The 11,777-nt window shown below is 45.5% G+C and overlaps 1 pseudogene; it reads right to left on the bottom strand.

Annotated features, from left to right (window-relative positions):
* Positions 1–8,086: 8,086 nt before the first annotated feature.
* Positions 8,087–8,196, bottom strand: LOC134946896 (U5 spliceosomal RNA; annotated as a pseudogene).
* Between the last annotated feature and the right edge of the window lie 3,581 nt (positions 8,197–11,777).

The raw sequence follows: 11,777 nt of genomic DNA, 5'->3' as shown, positions 1-11,777 counted from the left end.
CTACTGCGGGAAGCAGACGCACGCTGTTTGAGCTCCTGCAATTTGGGGCTATAAATCCCTCTAATATACCCCCTCTGAGCCCCTGCTTCATATTGAGCAGATCCCCGGTCCCCCCTGACTCCTCTGGTGTGCCCCAGCTCGTGCCGCGGAATCGGGAAGCAGCTTTCGGAGCTCCTGCGGATTGCGGCCTGCGGGCATTCCCCAGACCGGGACCTCAATTTACCTCCCAAGCCAGCGAGCTTTCCAGGAACATCGTAACTGAGCCGCGGACTCCCCCTCTGCCCCCCAGTGTCAGCGCTGCTGCTGGGCGCTGCCGGAGGCTGCCTCCTGCAGCCCATTGCCTGCCTACTCTGCCCAGGTTCGCCGGGGCCCTCAGTGACCGGACGGAGCTGTGAGGCGCCCGGCGGCCATTTTGAGGAGAGGCCTCTCTACAATTACTGAGCTCCTGCCTGCTCCCGGCGCTCCAGAACACCCGGCTCGCGGGACTCCAGCGGCGGGGCAGAAGACCATTGCGGGGCAGTGCTTCTGGAGGGGAAAGCTGGAATCAGCACCGCACGCCCACTGTGCCCACCCCGGTAAGCCATTTCTTACATAGCCCCTGCTCGCCCCGGAGCCCCTATACAGCCACTAATCTCCACTGCCACGCAAGATTTACTGGCTCCCCTGTGAAGAGTGAATCTATGGGGCTGTAATATAAACGCCAGCCCCTGGTGCTACACGCCATCTATCAGCACACAGGCAAGACTAAGCATACGTGTCTTGGTACGGCATCTGACTCCTGGGCCACTCACAAGTAGCCGGACGACCTGGGAGGCCGTGGTCTGACTAGCTCGGAGTGTAGATCGGCCCCTACCCAGCCCTTGCTGCCATCACTCCTCACCACAGCAAGTTTACAGCTGTCTTCGGCCGGCTAATACGGAGACATACAACTCTTCATATTTCTTTCCGATGCATATACTGCCCCTATTCTCTGAAGTTTGTTGTGGGCCCAGGCCGCAGTTTCATATGTAACTATGTGAAGACCCCCAGTTGTCGCTTGGATAATGTTGCTGCTTGCCTGATGTTTCCTTAAAGCCACGTGGGAGGCTACTGCACGGCGACAATCCACGCATTTTCATATTACCAAGGATGTGTGAAAGTGATACACTACACCACCTTTCTTTATAGACCGATCTCATGGTGAGAGGCACGAAGAAAAAAAGGCCAAGACCAAGCCTGACGAGACTCCAAAATCTGCGGTCCATCATTCGGCAGATCTACGTCAGTTCTTAACTACACCTATAGCGGACCCAACCACCACTTTAGCCATTCCTGACTCCCCGATTTTACGTACTCAGGTGGACGACATGTCGGCTCCCAAGACTCCGCAACCTCCATTGTTCTCCAAGACTCCGCAACCTCCATTGTCCTCCTCTTTGATAGCAGAGATTAGCGAGATTCTCTCTCACGTCAAATCACTTCCCACGAAGCAAGATTTCTGAAAGTGTCCAACAGGCTGATCTGACGAATGCACTAACAACGATATTTGGAGAGCTTATCGATCTGGATCCAAACAGGGACATTGTGTTCGATAGGGCACACCGTGCTCTCTGTCCTCGAGGCATGTCGTCGGACAGGCCAAGAGATGCGATCTGTAGGCTCCACTATTATGCCCAAAAGGAGGAGATAATGAGAAAGGCCCGCCCCGCCAACTGGATGGTATTGATTTCCAAGGCGACAGGATTCAGTTATTCCCAGATCTGACATGGTCAACCATGCAACAGTGCCGAGCCTTAAAGCCCCTAACTGACTCCCTTCGGAAACTTGAACTGAAATATAGATGGGGCTTACCTTTCTCTCTTCAGGTTTCTCATAATGGTAAAGTAGCGGTACTCTCCAAATCGTCCGATCTACCGGCCTTTTTCACAACTCTAGGCATACTGCCACTAATGTTGCCTGACTGGGACTCTTATCATCATCAACCTGTCATACCTGCCATGACTCCTCAAGATGACATGTGGCAACAAGTGCGATCCCCGCGTAGGCGGGGGACTCCTCCTACCAGCTCACAATCTTCTGAAGCTCCATGATTGGGACTTTTTGCCTTGTATTGGTGAGATAGGTTCCTGTTTCTGCAGACGCATATGTGGTTCTTCTTCTTTGCGCTACGGCATGTTTCTAATATATGTGATCTGTTTTGTTATGGTTTCTTAAGATAGGTGGTATGTTAACGTTAGGAAGTGTTTGAAACATATTTAGGCTGAATCTCTACTGCTGATGATAATGTTTGTTCACGGTATTTTGATCTCTTTTTATATATTTTATAATGTATCCATTCTTATTCCTAGGTAATTTTTTCGCATTAAGTACATTTTTGTACCGTGGCCCCCCGTAGGATCCCCATTATGCTGCATCCCCTGTCTCCTCGGGTCAGTAGTCGGCAGGTTTCCGCTCTTATCCCCTTTGCAGAAGTTCTTTCTCTCATATTGCTGTTAGCAATGTTTGATATGGATTTATTTTGTAGTGTAACTTTCCACATTGCAATTTCCTCCTATGCTTTCCCTGGTTTCCTTTCTAATCTATCATCTTTTCTTGGTGTCCTTTTTTCTCCCCTCTATATACTGGTGGTAGAGAGGTCTAATGAAAACCTGTTAGATCTTGAGTAATAATGGGTCTGGATGATTTACGTGTTACTACCCTTAATGTAAAAGGCCTGAATATTCCTGAGAAGAGATCTAAACTCCTCAAATGGCTTAGAGACGAGAAAATTGATGTTGCCCTTATCCAGGAATCACATTTTAAGGCTGGTAACGTGACGTCGCTTAAGTGTCACTATTACCCCCATGTTTTCATGGCTAACAACCCTTCTGGTAAGACGTTGGGAGTAGCTGTCCTATTTGCTCGTCACCTACCTATCCTTAATGTCACCTTCCACAGATTAATTAAAGGTAGGGGGTTGCTGGTTAAATGTGATATTCATGGCCAACGTTTTTGCTTTTTGAATGTTTATGCTCCCAACATTAAGCAGCCTTCATTTCTGTCTTCGGTTTTGGAAGCTGCTGAGCCTCTCCTTGAAGGAGTGGTGGTGATGGGAGGCGAGTTAAACTGGACTCTCGATCCCCTTCACGACACCTCTAAAAAGGTTGCTTATAGACCGGAGAAGGAGTATAGGAGGGTGAGATGCACCCTGCTTGACCACCAGCTGATCGACACATGGAGACTGACACACCCTTCTGGGGTGGATTTTTCCATTTATTCACACCCCCATCAGACATATTCCAGAATCGATTACTTATTTCTAAGTCACCAGCACCTACATTTACTTTCTGACTCTTCAATAGGGCAAATTGTATGGTCTGACCATGCCCGTTAATCTTACAATACGTCTACCATCTGGTACACGACGCCAATGGTCATGGAGCTTTAACAATACTTTATTGCAAAACGCGGCATGTCACTCTCAACTTGATTCTGCTATAGACTCCTATATCAGCACTAATGACCTAGATGACGTGTCTAAAATCTTGGTGTGGGAGGCGCATAAATGCGTCCTAAGAGGGGTATGTATCCAGTTGGGCTCATTTCGTAAAAAACAGAGGGAAAAGCTTAGAGATGATTTACTGTCCCTAGATAAAATCCCTAGAACTCATGCATAAAAAATCCCAAACCCCCCAACAATATTCTGATCTCGAGATTGCTTGGGCCGATATGAATAAATTACTCTGACAGAGTTAAATTTTCATATTGGAAGTGTCGAAGCAGATATTATCAATGGGGCAACAAACCCGGGAAATTGTTTGCCAAAGCTCTTTGCGAGCAGCGCGCACTTACCTTAATTCATTCAATTAAGGATAGTCAAGGCCAGCCCCACCACAAAACTCTTCAAATTGCTAGAGCTTATCAGGACTATTATTCCATTTTATATAATCTTTCTGGGCCGACTGGGAGGGCAGATAAGTTATCCCACCGAGCAGCTATATCGGACTATTTGAGATCCCTGGACTTCCCTGCAATGTCCAAGGAAGATGCAGATGGTTTAGATGCCCCTTTCTCTACTGAGGAAGTTATGAAAGCCATTGACTCATCGCCTAATGGCAAAAGCCCGGGCCTTGACGGGTTTACTACTGCCTATTATAAAGCTTTCAAAGAGAAACTGACGCCTCTTCTTACAAGAGCCTTCAACACTATCTCTGAAACATCACATTTCTCTTCTCAATCTTTTGAAGCTCATGTCACAGTTTTACCCAAAGAGGGTAAAGATCCCAGTCTCTGCTCTAGTTACCGGCCGATTTCGCTGCTGAACATAGATATAAAACTCTTTGCCAAACTAGTTGCAAATCGCCTTAAGATATTATTGCCAGACTTGATTCATGGAGACCAGGCTGGTTTTGTCTTGGACCACGAGGCCAGAGATAACACCTCTAAGGTGCTTAGTATGATTCACTATGCCAACCAATCTACGCCCCCCTCGATTATGCTATCGACTGATGCTGAAAAAGCGTTCGATAGGGTGGACTGGGACCTTTTGTTTGGTATTTTGAAACACCTAGGGCTGGGCAACGCCTGTCTCCATAGAATTTAATCTCTCTACACTACCCCTTCCGCCAAAATTAAGATTAATGGCTCCCTATCAGATTCCTTTACTATCTCAAACGGCACGAGACAGGGATGCCCATTATCCCCGCTACTTTTTGTTTTGTGTATGGAAGCTTTAGCTAGGAGTATAAGGGCTAATCAAAATATCTCTGGTCTGCTAGTGAGGGGGAACGAATACAAAGAATCTTAAAATTAGAAAGGGCTCCGAACCTATCAAATTCCGACATCAGGTTAGGGAGTGAACAATGCAGAAGAGCTGAAGGCTGTTACTGAAGCATCCTGGTCTTCCATAACACCTCAGCAGTGCCACAGGCTGATAGAATATATGCCACGCCGCATTGAGGCAGTAATTCATGCAAAAGGGGCCCAAACCAAGTACTGAGTACATATGCATGATTATACTTTTCAGAGGGCCGACATTTCTGTATCTAAAATCCTTTTTTTTATTGATTCTAATTTTCTGAGATTTTGGATTTGGGGTTTTCTTAAGCTGTAAATCACAATCATCAAAAAATTATAACAAATAATAAGAATTTACTTACCGATAATTCTATTTCTCATAGTCCGTAGTGGATGCTGGGGACTCCGTAAGGACCATGGGGAATAGCGGCTCCGCAGGAGACTGGGTACAAAGTAAAAAGCTTTAGGACTACCTGGTGTGCACTGGCTCCTCCCCCTATGACCCTCCTCCAAGCCTCAGTTAGGATACTGTGCCCGGACGAGCGTACACAATAAGGTAGGATTTTGAATCCCGGGTAAGACTCAAACCAGCCACACCAATCACACCGTACAACTTGTGATCTGAACCCAGTTAACAGCATGATAACAAAGGAGCCTCTGAAAAGATGGCTCACAACAATAATAACCCGATTTTTGTAACAATAACTATGTACAAGTATTGCAGACAATCCGCACTTGGGATGGGCGCCCAGCATCCACTACGGACTATGAGAAATAGAATTATCGGTAAGTAAATTCTTATTTTCTCTAACGTCCTAAGTGGATGCTGGGGACTCCGTAAGGACCATGGGGATTATACCAAAGCTCCCAAACGGGCGGGAGAGTGCGGATGACTCTGCAGCACCGAATGAGAGAACTCCAGGTCCTCCTCAGCCAGGGTATCAAATTTGTAGAATTTAGCAAACGTGTTTGCCCCTGACCAAGTAGCTGCTCAGCAAAGTTGTAAAGCCGAGACCCCTCGGGCAGCCGCCCAAGATGAGCCCACTTTCCGTGTGGAATGGGCTTTTACAGATTTTGGCTATGGCAGGCCTGCCACAGAATGTGCAAGCTGAATTGTACTACAAATCCAACGAGCAATCTTCTGCTTAGAAGCAGGAGCACCCAGCTTGTTGGGTGCATACAGGATAATAGGATTTTGGTACTTACCAGGTAAATCCTTTTCTTTGAATCCATAGGGGGCACTGGAGTACTCTTGGGATATGGACGGGCGTAGCCGATCAAAGGCACTGAATATTCAAATTTAGGACTCTCCCCCCCCTCCATATCCCCAAGTACCTCAGTGTACTTTGCCAGTGTTTTTTACTGAGCGAACAGGATATAGAGAGGTTGACAATGGAGAATCCCTATAACATAACGGACAACCACAAAGTTGATCCGTAACCTTATTGTCAACTAAACAGTTGACACCTTAACCGATAGAACTTTATAATTTGATCCAATCGGTGAAAATGTGTTACCATAAGCTCCTTTGAGCTTAATACCACCCAAGTAAAATTTGTTCACTAAGCTCCCTTGAGCTTAAACAACCCAGGTAAAACTGCTCTGGGTGGGCGTCCAGTGCCCCCTATGGATTCAAAGAAAAGGATTTACCTGGTAAGTACCAAAATCCTATTTTCTTTATCATCCACTAGGGGTCACTGGAGTACTCTTGGGACGTACCAAAGCTTCCCTCGTGGGCGGGAGAGCTGTTTGATACTTGTAACAGTAGGCAGCCAAAGCTAAATGCTGATGGCGCCACCATTCATAACGTGTAAACGTGCACCAACGTGGTGCACTGAAGGCTATGTAGCCGCGTCGTAGACGCTCCACGACCCGCTGGGTCCGACATTCCCACAGAACCTGTGGAATGAACTATTACTGACGTAGGCGATTGTAACTTAGCCTTAAAGTAAACCTGACTTGTAGTCATTATTATCCAACTGGATAATGTCTGCTGAGAAACTGGCTAACACCAGTTTGCAGTATCATATATAACAACAACGTATTCATATCACGTACTGTAGACGTTCGGTACATATATAAACGCGTAACGCGTGTACCACATTCAGAATTTTAGAATGTGCTGTCCACACAGTAACCACTATTGGTATATTGATGTGATGAATACGAAAGCGGATTTCGTCCGAAGATCTGATTTGTCATGAGAAACTCAAATACGGTGGCTTGGAATACAAGGCACCCAAATATGAAAACAAACCCCTTGCCGAAGCACCCTTGCCGTAGGCAAGGCTAGAAGAAAAATGTTTTCCAAAGTGAGAAACTTAATCCCCATTTTTTTAAAAAGGGTTCCAAAATATGAAAATTTAATTCCCTTTTGTTAAAAAAAGGTTCCACAATATGAAAACTGTAAGAAATCTGAACCCAACCTCAAATCGCCTGGCGCTGTAGGTGGGATAAATAGAGTCTGAACTTTGGTGACACCTTGTAGAAAGATGTTCACAGACGTAAATAGAGGCAAACGCTTTGAAAATAAGTTTACCACACAGATACCTGCACTCTTAGTGCAGATGACCGCAGTTTTCCATCCCATTCCGTTTAACAGAATACGGGTACTTGAAGTATGATGTTGGAAACTTCCGAGAGTTACAACCTATGTAAGCACACGAAATTTCTTAATAATGAGCTGCCTTAAGCGGCTTACTATTTCGTAACATGGTTGGTATAACCGATACTGTAACGCTCTATTTTTTAAGAGGGCGGTCTGAACCCTCACCCTGTCAACCGCAGCTGCGGTACATAGATAATAGGTACATAGGTAACTATGGGTAAAAGAAACGTTTCCTGATGTAACAGGTTGGACGTATTATGAGCGGGGCCAGATCGTGTGCAAGTATTCCTTGACAATTCGAGAAGCAAACTTCTCTGAAACCCATGAGATACCACCAGTATGACTGTGACGAACTGTCTTCTGATCCGTTTTGGCAACGAAGAGAGAAGCAGAAAATGGTGGAGCTAGATACACGATGCTGAATGACCCCATGAATGTGATGTACACATACTGAGCTTTCATCATTGTGGCGAGATGCCATCATGTATACTTGAGGGTAACCCCCTTGTGTGGACTCACCTATGAAACACCTCTGGATTTAATGTCCAGTTTCCAAGATCCAAACCCTGACGGGTGAGATCGTGTTTCTTGACATTTTCACATAATGGCGTTCTGAGCCATTAAAGATTTGAGTTACCTGCCGCATAGTCATGCGGCTTCTTGGTTCTCACTGTTGTTGAGTATGCAACTGCCGTTGCTTTGTTTGACTGCTTAAAGGCAGCGTGAGCCAGGGCTGAAAAACAAAATTACATGAAACTCACGGTTGTTTCTCTCCACAGAAATCTTTAGTAAAAAGCGAAAGATTTATTCGTTCTGAAGAGAAACCAGATTCTATCCCTGGTCAGACTGAAAGCGAATCATTTAATGTATTGTAAAATGCACAGAGTTTTAGGACATTTATCTATTGCATTGTAAAATGCACAGAGTTCTAGTACCTTTATCGACAGGAATCTGTCGTGTTTTAGAACCTTTGCGTTGATTTTAACTACAAATCCTGACTCTCTGTGACTGTCGTCCAGAGTATACGCACCCTTGTCCCTCTGTGAGAAACGCGATTGAAAACACATCTTTATTCTTAATAAGTGAATACAGCAATGTACCGCTAATGTGCGTGTACCTTTGTTCTTGCTGGTGTAGTAGGTAAAAGTCTTTGATTTACCGTATTTATAATCTTACCTAGGAATTGACATCGTTTAGACCGACTTAGATGTGATTGTTTTCGAACTTAATATGCTACCGCAACTTAATATGCTACCGCAGTATACCTTAGTAGCACAAGATAGAGGAACTTTGTTGATACATAGTTCTTATGTGAGATTAGCTATCATTTCAACATCACTTTGGTAAATACCGGAAGCGATAAGCAACGGAAGAAATGAACTGGTTAATGGTTGTGGCGATTTGCAAACGCTAGAACCTGATATGAATAAACCTGACTGGGTAAATACGCATTGTGAAAATCAATGCAATTATACAATTGTGTGGCTCCAATAAGCAAAAACTAACCGCAGAAAAAACCATTTTCTAACTGTAGTAAATGACTTGCTGATTGATATTCCACGGAGCTGTTTGATTTTGCTCAAACAGAAGGGAATAAGTAACTTTGACTCTGTTAGCGTACTATTGCCTGGTTTATAAACCAGCAACGACTAAATGACAACCTGCCAAACCGTTCGACAGAAGCAGTTTTGTACTGTAAGCTGTAACTAGCTGCGACATATATGAGTTGAAGTCATGAAACCTCGCAACTGTAACATGAAAAGACGCACTTCCACAATTGTAAAGGCGGTCATCAAACCACTGGCTTGCAGACTGTAACGTCCTGTCGTTACATTTCTTATAAAGGAATAAAACGCCGTTACAAGTATACTGTATGCGTATGCGCTAATGGCAGAATATCCTAAAGGGATAAAATGGCGTTACCAGTATATCAAATTTAGGAGCAAACAAGCTCTGGCCTCGTCGCGCTTAACTAGCGACAATGAAAATAACCGGCGTTAGCAGAAGCTTTACAGATATACTCTGCAGCTTCTTTTAACCGTGATCGGTATGGTTTCATACATAGATCTAGTGACCCAAATGTATCTGGGGTTTTTATAATGTTTGACAGAAACGCATTTACCAATGCCGGATCGCGTCCTTTTGGACACGATTATGTATGGTTGTCCAAAACCCCGCACTATCTGAGTGCTGGACTAATGTACCCTTCTCACTTGTAGTTATCGGTGTGAGATTTGACATAGAATCGTGCATTAAATTATAAGACCAGTGAAAGAAACACTCTGGTACCCAAAGGAAAATTGTCACTTTGGAAAGCTTGTCTTTTGTTAGCGCTGGCGGAGTTATTCTGAGACTCCGATTACCGCTGTTTTAATTTGAATTGCCAATGTTAACATTTTTAGTCTGCACTAGAGCCTTATTTGCTATGTCGACAGACATCATAATAGGCAACAGACAGACACTTGCACGACTTAATAAAGTTATTATATGGCATATATATCTATAGATATATGTTATTGCTGAACAGCATATTTATTAGGAAACTAAAGTGTTCTTTATGTGAAAAGCAGTTCACATGGGCATGAAACCCGAACCAAATTCCTACTAACACCCCTGCGCCTTCTGGTGGCTTAAAGATGTAGGGCAGGAATGTTCTAGAATTATCCTGCACTACAACTTCCCACTAACACCCCTGCGCCTCCTTGTGGAGTAGAGGTGTATGGCCGGTGTTATGGAATTATAACTGGAAAACCAGCAATGATTAAAATGGCCGTCATGCCATGCTTTCCCAGACAATCACAGTACAGGTTACCTGCTGCAGTTGTAATATAGGCTTAATAGCCTATTATACAGTTACTATGCTTAATAGCCTTTTATACAGTGATAACCCTGGTGTTGGATACAGTAAAATATATGCAATTAGTCAATTAATATGAACACTCAAAAATAACAGAAAACATGGTTAAACTTGCAATAGGTTATCCACTGGTAACCTATTGCCAGCCAAAGCCTCATATATATATATATATATATACCAAGTGTTTACACATATAATCACAGTTTATACTGATATCATAGACAGTTCTGCCAGCCAAAGTTTCATTATATATTATATATATAAACCTGCAGAAACATATAATACCCCGTACACAGCTTGTCTTTGCTGCTGCTATAGGTATTATTCCCCCTCCCCCTCCCCCCTGCATCCCCATGTTACCTGCAGCGTACAGGGATCGGGTGCAGGGAGAGCCTGAATTCCGCGCCGGGGAGCCGTCCGGAAGCTGCTTCCTACAGCAGTACACAGTCTCCCTGTGTCTGCGGTGTCTCTGTGGAAGAGTGGCCGGCGTCCTTTAATGACGTGCGGCCACTGTTTAGTACAGGGGAGTCTCGGCGGCGTGTAGCGGTGCCGGGCCATCAGATCAGTGAGAGCGGCCGGCGTCTGAGTGCCGAGCGGCCGCTCTCTTAGTTGAGCACACAGTGCGTGTCGTTAGAGCAGTGAGAGCGGCCGGCGTCTGAGTGACGTGCGGCCGCTGTGCTTTAGGCCAGCGCACGGAGAGTCTCGGCGGCGATCAGCGGTGCCGGGCCATTAGTGCAGTGAGAGCGGCCGGCGTCTGAGTGACGTGCGGCCGCTCTGCTTTAGGTCTCAGCGTGATTAGCGGTGCCGGGCCATTAGCGCAGTGAGAGCGGCCGGCGTCTGAGTGACGTTTGGCCGCTCAGCGCGTATAATGTGAGGAGAACTCTCTCATTCTCCCCAACTATCAGGTGGAACTTCATATATAAGAAGTGCTCCTCTACTTCAGCGGGACCCGTCAGCGCCTGTACAGTATAACACACACAGCAGGGCGGCAGCGTGAGCTGACCGCCCTGACACACATACCTTGCTTTCCTGGCTGTGACGAGCTTCTCTGTGTAAGCTACGTTTCAGCCTCCAGCTTCTCTCCTCGTGTCTGCTGTAAGCTCTTTCTTCCAGCTCTTTGTCTCATCCTGGCTGTAACGGATCTTCTTTCTGTAAGGTCCGTTCAGCTTGCAGGAGACAGTGGCTGCCTGTGGCTGTGAGGGTGCTCGTTGTGAGGACCGACACGCCATGCGCTTGCTTATAGCGCCTGTGGCTGTGAGGGTGCTCTTTGTGAGGACCGACACGCCATACGCTGCCTTGCAGCGGCACCATCCCGGACCCAAGTTTTTCAGAAACTGGGACGGGAAGTGTAAAAATTAAAAAATAAAAATAAAAAATAAAAATCTTCTGAAAAGTGGCCATTGCCACAAGCCGATGATCATGCTGTGAGCACCGAAAAAACACTGGCAAAGTACACTGAGGTACTTGGGGATATGGAGGGGGGGGGGGAGTCCTAAATTTGAATATTCAGTGCCTTTGATCGGCTACGCCCGTCCATATCCCAAGAGTACTCCAGTG

This window comes from Pseudophryne corroboree, chromosome 7 (assembly GCF_028390025.1).
Source record: "Pseudophryne corroboree isolate aPseCor3 chromosome 7, aPseCor3.hap2, whole genome shotgun sequence".
Classification (NCBI taxonomy): Eukaryota; Metazoa; Chordata; class Amphibia; order Anura; family Myobatrachidae; genus Pseudophryne; species Pseudophryne corroboree.
Note: the sequence above shows the minus strand (reverse complement) of the source record. Positions and strands in the feature narration are given on the sequence as shown.